The sequence below is a fragment of the Lithobates pipiens genome, unplaced genomic scaffold (genome assembly GCF_037356315.1).
Source record: "Lithobates pipiens isolate NorthernLeopardFrog02 unplaced genomic scaffold, aLitPip1_a1.2 Scaffold_8, whole genome shotgun sequence".
Classification (NCBI taxonomy): domain Eukaryota; kingdom Metazoa; phylum Chordata; class Amphibia; order Anura; family Ranidae; genus Lithobates; species Lithobates pipiens.
In genome coordinates this window covers 426,085,701-426,103,130 of record NW_027507903.1, presented here as the reverse complement: position 1 = coordinate 426,103,130, position 17,430 = coordinate 426,085,701, and the positions used below count along the sequence as shown (strand labels likewise).

Below are 17,430 nucleotides of genomic sequence, written 5' to 3'. Positions count from 1 at the left end.
ACATGCACATGCTCACTATAGGCTGCTAGAGAAACCTTTTTACCCTTGGTAACCACTTGTGTCTTCACACTGTATTAACTTTTGTACTGCTGTCTTCATACACCAGTGTATTTAACTGACCTGAGCAGTAGACCATGTGTGCTGGTTACTTGCATTACATCCCTTAAATAACAACAGGCAAGCACAAAGTTTCACAAACTTTACTGGAAAGTTGCTGCATACAAAAGAAATTGCACAATCTTTTACAGACATCTCAAATCATTATAACGGCTTGCCAGCTACCCCAGGATACCTGCACAGGAAAAAGTCTATTATGGTAGTGTTCCAGACCTGGTGTCCCAATGCAGCTTGTAGATCTCATTGTTCTCAGTAGGCCCGTACTCTGTAGCAGGTTCCTTATCCATGGATGCTCTGGCTTTTGGCAGTAGCCTGTGTGGACAAACTCCAGTGATGACTAAATGTTTTGTCTTAAGCATACCCTCTCGCTCACCGACCCTTGAATTGGACCCTTGTCCCATTTTATACAGCATGGCAGACCCAAGGAAGGGCACCAAGAAAGAACCGGGATACATATTAACACTACTAACTCTCCTGGCTGGGGCAGCATAAAACTTAATCTGCTTACAAGTGGAGTTTAGCAGTGCAGGGAGCTGGGCAAGTAAGTTTTACCTGTTTTCTTTGCAGGGAGAATTTAGTCTTTCAAATAACAATAGAGTTGCTTTAAAAATATAGAGTAGTGCTGCAAAGAATTATTTTTTTTCTGTACCAACGGTTTGCAAGTATCCATTCTCCAATCATCCAACACCAGTGTCAATGCTTTATTTTTTTTCGCAATAAGGTATATGCTGCACAGGAGTAGTAAAGCAGTAGCTGGCCTGGTGCAGCATTTAATGACCAAAAGGAGCATATGCAACTTCCAGAGTAGGGATGAGCTCAGGCGTGTTCGCATGGTCCATGTGCAGAGCCCACCAGGAAGTCGACACATCGCTGCGCTAATTATGCGGCGATGCGCGGCTGTAGAGATCGGGCAATGTCTCACTGCCTGTGATTAGCGCAGCGCTGCGCCGACTTCCTGGCGGGCTCTGCACGTGGACCATGCGTACACGCCTGAGCTCATCCTTATTCCAGAGTATAGTAGGAGGATCTAGGAGGAGGTTCTATGCATGATGGGTTTGTAGCCCTATAAGTATGCTTCTGTCACAGCAGCAGTAGAGCTGTAGTGTACAGTATATGTGGTACTTATTATTTATTAAGCGTATTGCAAGAGCGGGTAGACACACTACCGATAGAGGGTGTAACTTTAAGCAGAGAGAAGGCAAAATGTGCTTCTACTATGAAGCATCTATAAAGGCAGGTGAGTGATCAAAATTTTTTAAATATGCTGTGTAATTTCTCTAGGCAGTTGGATGGTTTTCTTGGATCAGAACACATACTACATAATTCCCATTCTCTGGAAGAGAAGTGAATCTGTTTTTGGAAGTTCTAGCTAAGCTGATAAGCACATTGTGACACCCCCTCCAATTTTTCTTGAGACTGAGAGCTGCAGTTACAAAATTTGTCTGTGTCATAAAATTTGATATTGTGGCACAACTATAAGATACAATGGTTCTGCATGGGAACATCTGTGTTTCGTTGGCTGAACTCCAGACTTTCAATCAGTGTTGCCAAAATGTACATTTAATTTTTTGTAATTTGACAGATATATTTATACAGGTACTGCAGCTAACTAAGATAAGGCGCCAACTGCATCAAACTAGCCATACAGGATGATTAAATTAGACATGTTAGTAATTAAAGGGATGAATTGGCAAGCAACACAGGCTCCACTGTTGTCTATAAAAGAGCTGTGAGAGTGGGGAGTACTGCATGTTACAAATATAGGGCTCCCTTTTTTTTATAACTACTTTGAATTTTCTTGCAACAAAAAATGAAAACAACAAAAATATATTGCAACGGAAATCAACATTGAAAGATTAATTAAACTGAATACCACCTCTAAGCTTTTTTATACTAGTAGGGTAACCATTGGGTGCAAAATCTGGTGCAACTGTGCATGGCAACCAATTAGCTTCTAACTTCAGCTTGTTCAAATAAACTTTGACAACAAACCCGGAAGCTGGTTTCAATGCAGAGCTGCACCAGATTTTTCACTCTCTCTATTAATTGATCAACCCCATTGCATTTAAAGTCAATTTAAACTCTAACTCATCCTTTCTCAACCTTTACCTCAAATTAAACCTTTCATTGTCATTGGAATATGCCCTTCAATTTGGTGATCAATGGGAAGACTGTTCCTCTTAGGGCTCGTTTACACTAGCATGGGCCTCTAAAAAGCAATCCACTACAGATCATTCTTCAGAGGGCACTTAATAGGCAGTGAGGAAGTGTTATTTCCTGGTGCCTCCATAGCAGCATACCTATGGTTGGTTTCTCCTCCCCCAACCAACCCACGGGACCACTTTTAACCGCTTCAGCCCCAGACCATTTGGCTAGCCAAAGACCAGACCACTTTTTGCGATTCGGCACTGCCTCGCTTTAACTGACAATTGTGCAGTCATGCAACGTTGCTCCCAAACAAAATCAATGTCCTTTTTTTCCCCACAAATAGAGCTTTCTTTTGGTGGTATTTGATCACCTCTTCATACTCTGTATGAACATATATCTGTCAGTTCACTGTTTAAAGAACCGGAAACTGTGTGAACGCGGGAGCCCGGCGGGGATCGAGACCACCAGACACTAGCATCGGCTCGTAAGCGCCCCCTAGTGGCCATTTATGCTACCGATGTAGCATAACAGCGATTCGCGCAGCTGAGCCATGCTGCCGCAGTATAACTGCAGCAGCCGAACGGCTAGCTGTTAAACTCTAGAAAAAAAGAGCTGAGCTCCCCATAAGGCAGTCTTTTTTCTGTCCTCAAGCCTGCAGGATTACAGTTCAGCCCTTGCCTCACCATCATTTGGTGTAACCATTGCAGGTTCATGCTCTCCTGCAGCATAGAGTCACATTACTTGGGCTGCTAAAGGCGCCATATAAGTATGGGAGCCCTGTTTTTCTGTGGATCTTTCTGGGGATCTTGGAACTTGAAATGTTTTTTTCTCCTTAGTCCCCCGGGATAGGCATGGCTCACCTTGTACATGTTGTGAGCGGGTGTCCCTCCTCTTTTTTAGGAACCTTGTCCCCATGTGGAAGGAGCTGTGTGAGTGTTTCCTGTAACCAAGCTCTTCCTGGGATGTGTGCGGCGCTCCATGCATGCCTCCTGATGCCCCCTTGCTGTCACGGGTGGGAGTGGATGTGGCATGATGTCATCAGTGCATTCGCAGTAACCGAGTAAAGCAAATGGTGGCCATATTGGTACATCCTATTTGGCTCTCATATATATAAATGAGGCTGAGAGCTCAGTATGGTGTCAGCTGCCAGAGGGGAAACATCTCCAAGAGGGAGACTGCCCTCTATTTATGAATAAATATTTTATCTTTTTCCCTGCTCTAGCTGCCTAGTATAATGGATCCTGGCCAAGGTAGGCTTTTTTTTTGTTTTTTAAAGAATTTTTTTTTTAAATCAATGTTTTAATTTTTTTATAGGTTTTTTAACCTGTATCGCTGTTATGTATTTAGCTGCTCCCAGTAGCCAAATGGCGCATCAAAAAGATCCTCAACATACCACTAGGTAAGGGGCTGCAAGAGGCAGATAATTTTATTTTTGTTCAAAAAGAGCATTTTCGGGTATGTTTTTTCACTACAGCCCACACCGCAGATCATCCCACAGAGATTCTCCAGATAGGAGATTAAGAGGTTATGGAAGCTCAGGACATATGCATTCATCCTCTGCTCATGCCTCTTAGGCCGCGTACACACGCGGGGACTGTTCGCTCAACTTTGTCCGCTGAACAGTGTTTCGGCGGACAGTCCGCTCGTGTGTGGGCTTTCAGTGGACAGTTTCAGCGGACAGTCTGCTGAACAAAGTTTTTCGGAAATTCCGAAAAACTGTCCGCTGAAACAGTCCCCTCGTGTGTAGGCTTGTTCGTCAAACTAAGTTCCGCGCATGCTCAGAAAGGATTTACACGCCGAGGTTTGCATTGCAGTGTATAGGACGTCGTTTTCTAGTCCCGTCGTACGTGCCGTTCACGTCATCGCGCACGGTTTCAGCGGACTGTTCGTTCGTCGTGTGTGGGCAAGTCCGTCCATGCTAATTTTGAGCGGACTGTCCGCTGAAACTGTTTGATGGACAAAGTTGAGCGAACAGTCCCCGCGTGTGTACGCGGCCTCACAGTTCTCAGACCCCTCATCATACCTCTGGTAGACATGACCCTCCACACAGTTGCTCCCACCCAGGAAATAAATTCTGTTTGGTACGTGGGAAGCAATCTCTCCTTGGGAAGTTAGTGTGTGATTAGTGCCTCCTAGCAGCAACAGGAGAAAGAGAAGAACAAACAGAAGTCCATGAAAACAATGAAAAAGCTAATAAAGGATTCAACTGGAGAACTAGATTTAGTAGTTCCGTCCACTAGGAAAAGAGCAATGAAGACACCAATTCAGCAGCCAGAGGCAGATTCCAACTCTGAAGATGATATGGACACAGCACAAGAAAATGCTTCAGTTTTTGATTTTGGATTAGTCAAGCCTTTTCTTCCTGGCAGTTAAAGACACAATTCAGTGGGAAGACGACCTTGAACCCCCACCCAAGTCCAGGAGATATAGGAGATATTTTCCCCATCTAAAGAAAAAACCATCAGCCTTCCCGCTCATTAAATAAATTAAAGAAGTAGTAATGGATGAGTGGTGGAAGGTGGAGAAGAGACCCATCACCTATAACCACTTCCTCAAGCTTTACCCGTTGGCAATATCAGATGCCCAACTTTTTGATTCTGTTCTGGCTGTGGATGCTTCAATTATGAAATTAGCCACAAATACAATGTTGCCATTGGAGGATATGGTCTGTTTTAGGGGACGTTCTTGATTGGAGAATCGACTCAGACTTTAAAAAGCCTTTCAAGGGGCAGTGGGAGCGTGCAAGCCAGCATTGGCTTTAACGTCAGTTTCCAGAACCACAAAAGTTTGGTCTTTTTAGTACCCAAAAAATTGGGAGGAGGAGACCTGTGTTGGATCTGAAAAGGTTAAACGGATGCATTCCAGTGGAGCCCCTAAATACAGTTATTTTGTCAGTAAAGCCAGGGGATTGGGTGGTCTCCATAGATCTCCAAGATGCGCATGTCATGTACCTGGTGGAGATTGAGCTGGAGAGGGGGCTTCTCTTGCACCTCCTATCCAACACCCCTGGTAGTGATGACAGGGAGTGAAGGACACAGAGTGGCACAAGGGCCGATGTGGCAGATGACTCAGGCTGGGTCTTGGCTGGAACCAGGTGGCTGGAGAGACGGGACACAGGCCAGGTTCAGTACACAGTCGGGCAATGAAACACAGGAACATCAGGCAGAAGCGGAGTCAAACACAAGCCGGGATCACAAGTAGGCAGGCAGAAGTCAAACGGAAGGTAAGAACAGGAAGTGATGGAAAATTTCTCTTGTGGAGAGACAGACAGCAGCAATACTTTATTTTAGTACAATAGGCAAGGATTATAACCACCAACACGTGTCTGGGGCAGGGTGGATAAAAATCTATGATCTAAAAAAAAATAAAAAAATCTGACTTTTTTTCAAATTTATTCTAATAAAATGCTTTTGGAGTAAAAATCTATCTAAAGATTTTCTATTTAAGATACAATAATAATTTAGATTATCCAGCGTGAAATGGAACGTAGTTATGTAGCATGAGGCTGTATATTCTGCAATATTTACATTTTTGTTAAACTCATTCAATTAATCCAAGCTCTGCAAGCTGAGATAACATGCACGGCATTGATGCATTCACACAATTTCACAGTAACCATGAGATAAAACATAGTTTAGGAATATTCCTTCATCCCACCATTTTGCAAATCTATGTAAACTACAAACTGTATGATTGAATATGTTCTGATATCACTGTTTTACCAACCTGACAGCCTTTTTTTCTAAATAGGAAACCTTAATTTTATTTGCAAATGATAAAGATCCTAACTACCAGCAAGTATGAGTCCTTACATTTAAAGAGCGCCATTTTAGATCCATCACGGCAGCGCCTGTTAGCGGGCATCCACTCACCTGCTGCCGCCACGTCCCTCGCCTTGTTGTGTCACTGTTGCATCACCAGCTGTCCCATTAGAGTGAATGGGAATGTCGGTGAGTGAAAAGCGGGTCAGAGGAGGAGCCACTGTGGGACAGAGATGACAGTTGCTCTTTAAAAATTATGATTTACGGTAAATCGAGTTGATTTGAATCAAGCCTTTTTACTAGTGATTTAAATCGACTTGATTTAAATCAAATCCACCCTGGTCTGGGGAAAGGTCCCAAAACATTGCTTTTCTATGTGATCATAAAATAATAAAGCTGTGTACTTTGAAACAATCTATTTGATGTGCCAGCAACATATTTCATCCATCTTTATAAAGGGGTAAAAGACAGGAATACAAAATTGACAGAAGTATTAACTCTTCCCAAAAAAAAAAAAAAAATGTAGCACTAACCCCCGAAGGAGCTGCTGAATTTTTCTGGGCTTACCAATTACCTCCTCCAGCTCGTACTCGTTGTCCTTGTCTAGGGGTTCCCAGGGTTGATAACCCAGTAACTGTCGAGACTGACACTTGAATTCCTTGTTAGGATTTTTATTTTGCATAAAACAGTTGAACAAACTCAGTCTCTAAGTTGGGAATAGAGAGTATCAGGGTAAAGTTTAGCTCAGGTGCTTGGAACGGCTGACTTCGATAAAAGTCTCTCTCTATGTACACAATCCAGGGAACAGCGGCTTGCAACTGGATTCTTTAACTGTTGGATAAATCCTTAAGTTTTGGGTTTAGCAGCCAACAGGTAATTCTAGCTTTTCAAAGTCTCTCACACAGACTTGGTTGGAAACTTAGTTACAACTGTAATGGCGTGTACACACGATCAGACTATCCGGTGGACCATCCACCCGTGTGTGGGCCCCAGCAGACTTTTTCTTTCCAAAAGTCCGACGGACTTAGAAAGAAGTTTTGACTCAAAATTTTAGCTGGACTCGGTAGTCCGATGGACAATCCGGCCATCTGTGTGACTTTTGAAATGAACGGACTTGCCCACACATGGAGAAAAGTCCGTTAATTTTGAACGCGGCTCCAGGTAGACGGGACTAGCGACGGAGGTCAATGTCGCTGCCTCCATGGCTGGCCCCGTCACCTGCTATGGACTTAAAAGGGAAGCCCTACACCGAAAAAATGGCATGGGGTTCCCCCCCAAAGTTCATATCAGACCCTTATTCGAGCACGCAGCCCAGCCGGTCAGGAAAGGGGGTGGGGACGAGCGAGCGCCCCCCCCACCCCGAGCCATACCAGGCCACGTGCCCTCAACATGGGGGGTGTTTCGCTGGGACTGTGGCTGGAAAGAGCTGGAAGAAGAAAGCAGAGGCCCGGCAAGAAGAACCGAAGAGGGGAACAAGACCCCCGAATTCGGAAGAAAAGGCGGCGGCGAAAGAAGACCGGGCCACTGCTAGTAAAAGAGCTGGAAGAAGATAGCAGAGGCCCGGCAAGAACCAAATAGGGGGACAAGACCCCTGAAGTCAGAAGAAGACCCCCAGATGACGACGAAGAAGAAAGCCGGGCTCCTCCGCTAGTAAAAGAGCAGAAGATAGCGGAGGAGTCCGGCAAGAAGACCCCCCCAAGACGGAAGACCACCGGAGCTGTGCAATAAATTATTTTAAAAACGTGTTGTGTTTTTTTCTTTCACCAGGTGAATGGGTAGGGGTACATGGTACTCCAATACTCATTCACATAGGGTGGGGGGCCGGTATCTGGGGGGCCCTTTATTAATGGGGGCTCCCAGATTCCAATAAGCCCTCTGCCCGCAGCCCCAGACAACCGATGGCCAGGGTTGTCGGGAAGAGACCCTTGTCCATCAACATGGGGACAAGGTGCTTTGGGGTGGGGGGCCGCAGGGACCCCCCTTCCCCAAAGCACCCCCCCATGTTGAGGGCACACGGCCTGGTACGGCTCAGGAAGGGGGGCACTTGCTCGTCCCCACCCCCTTTACTGACTTGCCGTGCTGCATACTCGGATAAGGGTCTGATATGGACTTTGCGGGGGACCCCCACGCCATTTTTTGGCGTAGGGCTTCCCCTTTAAGTCCATACCAGGTGACAGGGCCAGCGAGGTGTCAATCTCACTCATGGAGGTGGCGACATTGACCTCTTTCGCTAGTCCGGTCTACCTGGAGCCGTGTTCAAAATGAACAGACTTTTCTCCATGTGTGGGCAAGTTCGTTCATTTCAAAAGTCCGGCGGACTCCCGCCATAGTCCGGTGATTTGTCCGCCGGAAAAGTCCGGTCGTGTGTGGGCAGGTCCGCTCGTTCGAAAAGTCCGGCGGACCTCCGCTTCAAAGTCCGGTGGTTTGTCCGCCGGATAGTCCGATCGTGTGTACGCGGCATTTGGGTAGAAGTAGGAACTTTTCTTACTGTACCAGAATCTTTCAGCTGGTCTAGCGATACTGTAAGAATTGTGGATTCAGTCAATGTCCATGGCAGCTCAGCTTCTAGGCTCTTACTGAGCAGCCAGCCTTGTGCGTGGCTCTCTTACTAAAGAGTCCTCCCCTGGTCGCATGTAGAGTTGCTGGGCCTCTCCAAACCCGAGAAGGCACCGGAACACCTTAGAATCCTCCTTCCAGTTACTGCGCCTCGAACTAACCAGTTCTGATGCTCGGAAACAGATGGACCCGCACCCCAGGCCATGAGGGCCCCCAGGGGCTGGTCAGGAGGACCAGGACTACGGAGTCGGCAACAACTTCTGGACCGGAAACCCAGAACCACATGACTTCGGCACCTTAAAGAGGAGGGCCGGTTATACGAAAAAAAAAAAAAAAAAGTCAGCAGCTGCAAACACTGCAGCTGCTGACTTAATCAACACACTCACCTGTCCAGGGCGCCCGCGATGTCGGCCGCCCGAGGCCGACCCGTCCCTCGGCTCTCGGGTCCCGACGCCGCCATTCCTTGTAAGGGAAACAGGCAGTGGAGTCTTACGGCTTCACTGCCCGTTTCCTACTGCGCATGCGCGAGTCCCGCAGCTACTGCGCATGCGCGAGTCCCGCAGCGCTTTCTGAATGGGACGCGCTGTGTTCTGGAACACACAGTTCCCAGAACACAGCGCGACCCATTACCCAGAAGACGCCGCGACGAAGACAGAAGACAGAAGATCTCCGCGGAGGAGGAAGAGGAAGATTAGGAGAAAGTGCCTAGCAACAGGCATTTCTGGTAAGTAAAAAAAAAAATTTTTTTTCATTTGTTTTTTTTTTTATATTTTTTTGTAATTTTTTATATTTTTTTTGTTTTCAGGGTGGCCCTCCACTTTAAGTACCCTTTCCTGAATTAGGCAGTGAGACAAACGCGCCCACTGATTGGCTCCGAGATAAAGATTGGTACCCAATGCGTCCAACCAGACTGCGTTCTATAGCCTCCCACAGGTGTGCAACCCCACCTATGACCAGGCAAAACTTCTATACAGCCCAGCCAAACTGATGCAAAAGTACAATTTATCACAATTAACCCCAAAATTCACTACAGTTTTGGGCAAAAACTAAATTTAAACACAGAGCACGTACTCAATAGGAGTACTGGCACTACGAAAAAAAACTGTTTTAACTGGAATTTGGCTTTACGTAACCCTTTTGCGTATATAATTCTTCAGCTACTTTTGAGAACTAAAGGGACTTACTACAATTTTCTCTGATAATTAACCTACGGAATTTGATTAATAAAATGTCTTTAGTTATTTTTTGTACAGGAAAAAGTGCTTTTATTGCATTCCCACATCTATTGTATTCCTATTTGACCTGAACATACAACTATTAATGTGTTCAGCTACAAATATTATGAGAAATGTGTTCTGCTAAAGGCGTTGGGATAAATTACAATTATTTTGTCAATTAGTAGCATCAGCATCTTATGCTGAGCAGGGGGGCAATAAAAAAAGATAAAAATAGAATTCTTCCATAAATTTTCTTACCAGGGTATAGCAACATCAGCACCATTAATGCCTTTGACCAAGCGAGGAGACTGATGTTTATGAAAAAAAATATAGCTTTCTAGCTCAAATTTCAGTCCTCTAAAATTCAGCCTAATCACCATGCCCCAAAACTAAATTAACCTAACCAACTGAGAAGAATCACAAATACCACGAAAAACTGTAAGCTACAGCTAACTGTATGTGACTGGGGATGAGTGCATCTGCTGAGAGTTTGGTAAATTCTGTTTAAAAGTCGACAAACCTGAATTTAGATTGAAATCTGTGGTGGGCAAATTGATTGCAATTATGCCCATTTTTAGAGTTAGCACGGAAACTTTGGGCAAAAAATTCATGGGGAGCTGGACACTGCCATGAGGGACATCTATCAATGCCAACAAAAATAATAGTTTTAACAGCAACACATTGGTTTTTCATCAAGTGGCAATAGTCTGGCATGAACTGGCATATGTCTATTCGCACTGATGCAAAACCATCCTGCCACTATTATGTAGCCATGCCCCCATAAGGATTGCTGAATGTAGTGGTCCACCTGTCACCCTGCCCAGCCAGACATCCATCTCTTAGCCACTCAGAGGCATAGAACAGTCCATAGCTCTGTTTTTGTTTTGTTTTTATTGAGGGAATGAACTTGGATGGGAAATTGGGAATTATGGGATGCCCAGAAATATTCAGTGCACACTTGGTTGGGACTTCTATTTTTTTTTTTTCACAAAGGTTTTTATTGGTTGAACAGCAAATAAAAATCTGATGAAACATTACAGTAAGTAAATCGTACATATGTGCTACATAAGGTGTTTTTGAACAAAACAAAATTTGATATGATCAGATAATATTGAGAGGGTATGCAGGATTACCGTTGAGCATTACTAAATTTTTTTCAGTAGAAAGGTACTCACTCTCCAAGAGAGAGAAAGGAAAGGGAAGGGAAGAAAAGAAAAGAAAAAAAAAAAGAAAAAAAAAAGCAAAGGGATTTAATCAGGAATGGACGGGTGACAGAATACATTGTTTATTCATTCTCACATCATTCGTACCTTATCATGTAAAAGTAGACCGTAAAGAAAGTGTTTAGTTATCCTATGGAGGACTTATAAGCCTGAGAGTTTTTGTAGTCGATCCAGTTGGACCATGTTGCAGTAAAGTTAGGCCGCGTACACACGCGGGGACTGTTCGCTCAACTTTGTCCGCTGAACAGTGTTTCGGCGGACAGTCCGCTCGTGTGTGGGCTTTCAGCGGACAGTCTGCTGAACAAAGTTTTTCGGAAATTCCGAAAAACTGTCCGCTGAAACTTTGTTTCAGCGAACAGTCCCCTCGTGTGTAGGCTTGTTCGTCAAATTAAGTTCCACGCATGCTCAGAAAGGATTTACACGCCGAAGTTTGCATTGCAGTGTATAGGACGTCGTTTTCTAGTCCCGTCGTACGTGCCGTTCACGTCATCGCGCACGGTTTCAGCGGACTGTTCGTTCGTCGTGTGTGGCCAAGTCCGTCCATGCTAATTTTGAGCGGACTGTCCGCTGAAACTGTTTGACGGACAAAGTTGAGCGAACAGTCCCCGCGTGTGTACGCGGCCTTAGAGATTTTCTCTTGTGAGATGCTTATGAGTTCCTCTATAGTTTCAATGTTGTTGATCCTATGAAACCATTCTTTTTTTGATGGTGTAATATGTTCACGCCAGTGGCATGGAATACAGTGTCTTGCTGCGTTGATCATGAACATCGTTAATGATTTTAGGTAACGTTTTTTGGGGGTTGTGGTGTGATGTAAAAGGTATTGCTCTGGTTTGAATTGTATGACTTCTGAAGTTACCAGGGTGATGGTTTCGTGGACCATCTTCCAAAAGTCCTGAATTAGTGGGCAGGACCACCAAATGTGTACCATCGAGCCTTCTTCAGTAAGACATCTCCAGCATCTGTCGGAGACCTGGGGGTAAAATTTGTGCAAAAGGTTGGGGGTTCTGTACCATCTAGAGAGTATTTTAAAGCCGCACTCTTGTGTGGCTACATTTAGTGAGCCTTTATGCGCGTAAGAGAATATGGTTTCCCAATTGTCATCAGAGAGATTTAGATTTAGGTCTCGTTCCCAGGCTTGGCATGACGGGATGGAGAACTCTGGACCATTCATGAATAGTGAATTGTAGAGTTTTGATATGTTATGTCTTTGTGGGTCTTTTTTTGTACACAGAACTTCCAGTGTCGTGGGAGCTCTGGTCCAAAGGTGGGCTGTTTCAGTTCTGGTCAGAAAGTGTCTTATCTGTAGGTAATTCCACTGTGTAATTAGAATTGGTTTTTTATCTTTGTTGATGTCCTCAAAAGATATTAGCTTCTTGTTATCAAAAAAGTGTTTGACAAGCACATCATTGTGAGGCCATGAATCTTTAAGAAATCTCCCCTCAATACCTGGGGGGAAATCTTGGTTATTTTTTAAAGGTGTGAGAGGGCCTATCCATGGGGAAGGGACACTTTTTTTGTAAGCTTCATGAAATATTTCCAGAGTAGGTCCTATGAGAGGATGGGATTTAATGTCTTTTGGGTGATGTGTTGGGTTTATCCAAGGTAGGTGTTTAATTGGTCTAGTAAATTGTGATTGTTCTAGCGTCACCCAGTCTTTAATTTTTTGATGAATGTTCCAATCGACTATACGCGTCAGTAGGGCTGCCTGATGATATTTTCTTAGATCGGGGAGTGCTATTCCCCCTCTGTTTTTAGGTAAGTTTAATCTTGTGAATTTAATTCTGGGGGGTTTGCCCCTCCAGATAAAGGTTGAGCAAGCTTTACGGAAGGAAGTAAAAAGAGATGATGGTAGTCTGATGGGAATTGTTTGCATTGCATATAAAAATCTTGGTAAGATTGTCATTTTTATTAGTGAAGCTCTGCCGAACCATGATATGTTGAGGGAGTTCCATCTTTTTAGATCATCTCGGGTGTCTTTTAAGATGGGCAGAAAATTCAATTTGAAGAGGTTGTTTAGGTTTGTTGGGATTTCAATTCCAAGGTAAGTTATGGGACTTCTATATACACTCCTGTATATACTGTCCAGTCATCTCTCCAGCACAACCTCTTGCTTCAGACCTCTTATCCTTCCCTCCTCCAGCACTTCACTTGCTGCACACCGTTACTCCTCCAGCACTTCACTTGCTGCAGACTGTTACTCCTCCAGACTAGCTAGCATCACATAGTTAGGCCTGACCACTAACTCAGTCAGGCCTCAGTGAACTGCCTTTTGCGGGCAGGGAACGCGGGCCCCTGCGGTGTAGAAATAGTTCAGGTGCTAGCTGCCCGCAGTTCAGCTATCAATCCCAGATAGCTCTCTTCAGGCCCTGCCATGACCTCTCTCCACTGCCCTTTCGACAGTCCTCTCTTCTGGTTCTGCTCCCATCTCAAACTGAAATCTCCCAGTTCTCTCAGGTGTGCCTCCCCAGTCCTCCCGATTGTGCTCACTCACCAGCCCTCCTGTCTGCGACCAGTTGTTCTCCCTGGACTCTTAGCAGTGTTCTCTCCCGCTCTCCTTTCTCTGCTCTCTCATGTGCCTCTCTTTTCAAGATCTCTTCACTCCTCCTGGATGCACCCGAGCCCCGGCCCAGGGTCTCCCCCCCCAAACTAGGGAGCTTCTCGAGGGCCCCCAACAGCCTCCACACTCTCTCACTCCAGTTCTTCCACCCAACAACTCCCCTCTGGCTGGGCTGACCCCAGGTATTTTAAGAGGCCTGCCTCTTGCCAATCCAAGTTGGGAATTGGTCAAGGCTCCTCAAGATACCCCAGGCAGCTCCACCTCTCCTCCCCTCCTTTCATTCCAGCATTTTCTAGAAGGAAGAGGGAGGTGACAGTGATGCTACCTGTGAGTCACCCAGCCCTGCCCTAGGCCACTCCCAGCCCAGAATGAAAACAAACAGGCCTAGCCACCAGCTAGGCCTGCCTAAATATTTCTACTCTGCTATAAATTCCTCACTCTAACACCTACCTAACTGGAGGGTGCTATAATTTTGAGACTGCAGAGTACAGAGTGTGACAGGCCCAGCACTATGAAGTGCCTTATGCGCTGTGGCATTAGAAGAATTTTTATCTCTGACCTTTTAGTCCAAACAGGACTATCTCTTACTTTATAATTCCTCTAGCACCGTTCTATGGAAGCAGTAGGTTTAAAGAGCACACCAAACCTCTATGATATCTTCTTTATTAACTTCAGCTTTTCTTCATATATATCATTGACAATTTAGCAGCAGGCAGTGCATGTACAAACATGTGTTGAATAAAGTATAACAAAATTGAGGTTCAACTGTTCGATCTGGTCATTCTACATAAAATGATACATATATTTCTCTCTTCAGTATCTGTACTTCCACTTTAAATACTTTAGACACTTTATGAGCTCTCTGAGAGGCATATCTGAGGCTTAAGAAATAATTTTGCTTGTTTGGACACTTGCTATGATGTTTGTTTGCTTGAACATTTGCTATGTTTGATGGTGTTTGCTATGGTGTCTGTTTGATGATGTTTGTTTGGTGGAACTACAAGTGAACACATAACTAGTTCAGTATACAGTTCTAATCACATTATTTAACAATAGTAACATATATAACTGTATTAAATACATATTTTGGCCACTTGCTTCCATAAAACTGAACTCTGGCTGGATCTGTAATTTGTTCAGGTCCACTCTCTCTGATGTAATGAGTTCTAGCAATGTGCTGGGTAATTTCCAGATAAAATAATAGGTGTAAGCCTGGCTGTGATTGGCTGTGATTGGCCAAAACTCCTGAGAGTCACAAAGGTTTAACTCTATGTTTTCTGGTTTCAATTCTGCTTTGAGCTTACATTTACTGTCATATAATGAATCTTAAAAGGCATATGTTTCTTGCTTGCTTCTGTGAACACAATATACAACTGTTATATGACATTTGTGTATAAAGTCGCAGTAAATAACTCTGCTTTTATCTCTCACATGTGAGCATATAAACTGTATTAAGGTTATTAGCAGGTCTAGCTGTGTATGCATGTAAGTCACATTAGCAACCTAGGACAGGTCTTAGCTGGCCAGCTACACAGAGCAGTGTAAAATGATCAGCATCAGGACAGTTTTAATAAGGGAGAGTTGGCCAAAATGTGCTAGAGACACAGAGAAGAGGCAGGTATTTTACTGCAAGAATTAAGAGACCACGGAGGATATAGCAGTGTATAATTAATGAGCAGGGGGACAATTTTATTTACGAATAACCTGCCGCATTCCTATATTTTTATTTTTATTATGGAGGCAGGGGGTACGGTAAATGTGAGTGATAATGTAAGGTGTTCTACTTATATGCACGCTGTTCTTCAAGTTAGATTATTTTTTTCTTTCAGCTGATGCAACAGAATACCACGAACTAAAGGCATAGATCCCAACTGTCCCTGATTTCAAGGGACTGTCCCTGATTTGGAGCAATGTCCCTCTGTCCCTTAATCCTCCTCATTTGTCCCTCATTTTGGTCTGATCTATATAGTTATATATAAAATGCACTATTTATCTATCAAAAAGTGTTTCCTAGGGCTAAACCTTTTATCCGATTTCCAAAATAACTGCATTTGTAAATTCTAAAAGCCAATATAAAGGGATAATAGAGGTAAAAGAGCACTTTTGGCTTTAACCAATCTTTTATTTTTTGTACAATTCTCCTTTTAAGGAGGCGTGACAAGGGGTGTGTCCTATGCTTGCATACTTTTGCTGATAGGTGTCCCTCATTCCCATCTTAAAAAGTTGGGAGGTATGCTAAAGGCAGTAACAAATAAATGCTGCCCATTGATCCCTGCACTGCTCACCTCAAAAACAACACCATTTTTAAATTGCGAAAGCATTCAAATATCAGATGCTTTTAAGGGCAGAAGAGACATCTGGGGCCTAATAGAACCCAGATCTCTCCATAAAGAGTACCTGTCACTGCCTATTGCTGTCACAAGGGATATTTACATTCCTTATCACAGTAATAAATGTGATGAAAAAAATTAAAGAAATAGTGTAAAATAAAATAAAAAATAATAAAATAAAATAATAAAAATGTAAATCCCCCATCCCCTGTGCTTGCGTGCAAAGTCAAACGTATGTGTTGGTCCCGCATGCATACGTAAACAGCTTCACAAATGTGATGTATTGCCACAAGCATCAAAGCAAGAGCAATAATTCTAGTACCAGACCTCCTGTGTAACTCTAAACTGGTAACCTGTAAAGGCTTTTAGAGGGTCGACTATGGAGACTTTTAAGAACAGGTGATCTCTGTCATGTCCCAGCGAGCCCATCCCCCCTACAGTTAGAACACATCCAGGGAACACACTTAACTTCCTGATCACCCCCTGGTGTTAACCTCTTCCCTGCCAGTGTCATTTGGGGTCAAATTTGTCTGCCGCAATGTCATAGTCCCACTAAAAAAATCGCAGATCGCAGCCATTACCAGTAAAAACTATAAAAAAATATAAGTCCCTAAATCCATCCAATAGTTTGTAGACGTGATAACTTTTGTGCAATCCAATCAATATCCACCTATTGCAATTTTTTTTAATTAAAAATATGTAGAAGAATATAGATTGGCCTAAATTGAAGAATAAATATTTGTATATATATATATATATATATATATATATATATATATATATATATATATATATATATATATATATCAATTGAAAGTAAAATATCAATTGAAAATATGCAGCAAAGGGGTTGATTTCCAAAGAGCTAGCAATCAGAAATAAAGTACAGTGTCCCAACTGACCTTAATCTTGCCCATCGTAGTTTGTCAGCTTTCTCAAAGCTTTCCCTACAGCAGCTTCAACACAATAATACTATGGCTGCTCTTTGCTCCCTTTTTTATAGAGGGAGCTGTCTTATCCCTTACTGTCCCTACTGGCCATGGTTCAAAGGCCATGCAATACATTATAGTCTAAAAAAAAAATGATGTGAATCTGCATATGAATCTTATCTATAACTGTGATGAATGGTAATGATGATGACATTATGGCACAGAGTGACAGCAAGCACATCCCAATTTACTGTGATTGTGAGTGATGATGACGCTAAGGAGTCTGAGAGGTAAAGTATTCAGCAGTCACACACTCAGAATAGTAATAGCCTGCTACTTCTATTTCTGACAATATAACCCTACCTAATGGGCTGTAGGAATGGGTAGACAGAGGAAATGATGAAAGGAATGCAAGACAGCATGAGCGATTTAAGATTACTAGAAACTGAAATAGGTAATACATTTCATACACATTTCAGGCCTTGTTCATGGGCGCTCGTACACACTGAATGATCAAATTGTTTATCCGGCCCTAGCCAGCAGGTGCTGCATGCAGGCATCCATTTGCTATAGCAGGTGCTGCATGCAG

The 17,430-nt window shown here is 43.6% G+C and overlaps 1 long non-coding RNA gene across 1 annotated transcript in view; it reads right to left on the bottom strand.

The window, feature by feature from the left end:
* Positions 1-219: 219 nt before the first annotated feature.
* LOC143963062 (uncharacterized) overlaps positions 220-17,430 on the bottom strand; it is a 167,448-nt gene continuing 150,237 nt past the window's right edge. Inside the window, exon 5 of the long non-coding RNA XR_013270872.1 lies at positions 220-429. This is a non-coding gene — a long non-coding RNA (uncharacterized LOC143963062). The remainder of the gene's footprint in view (positions 430-17,430) is intronic.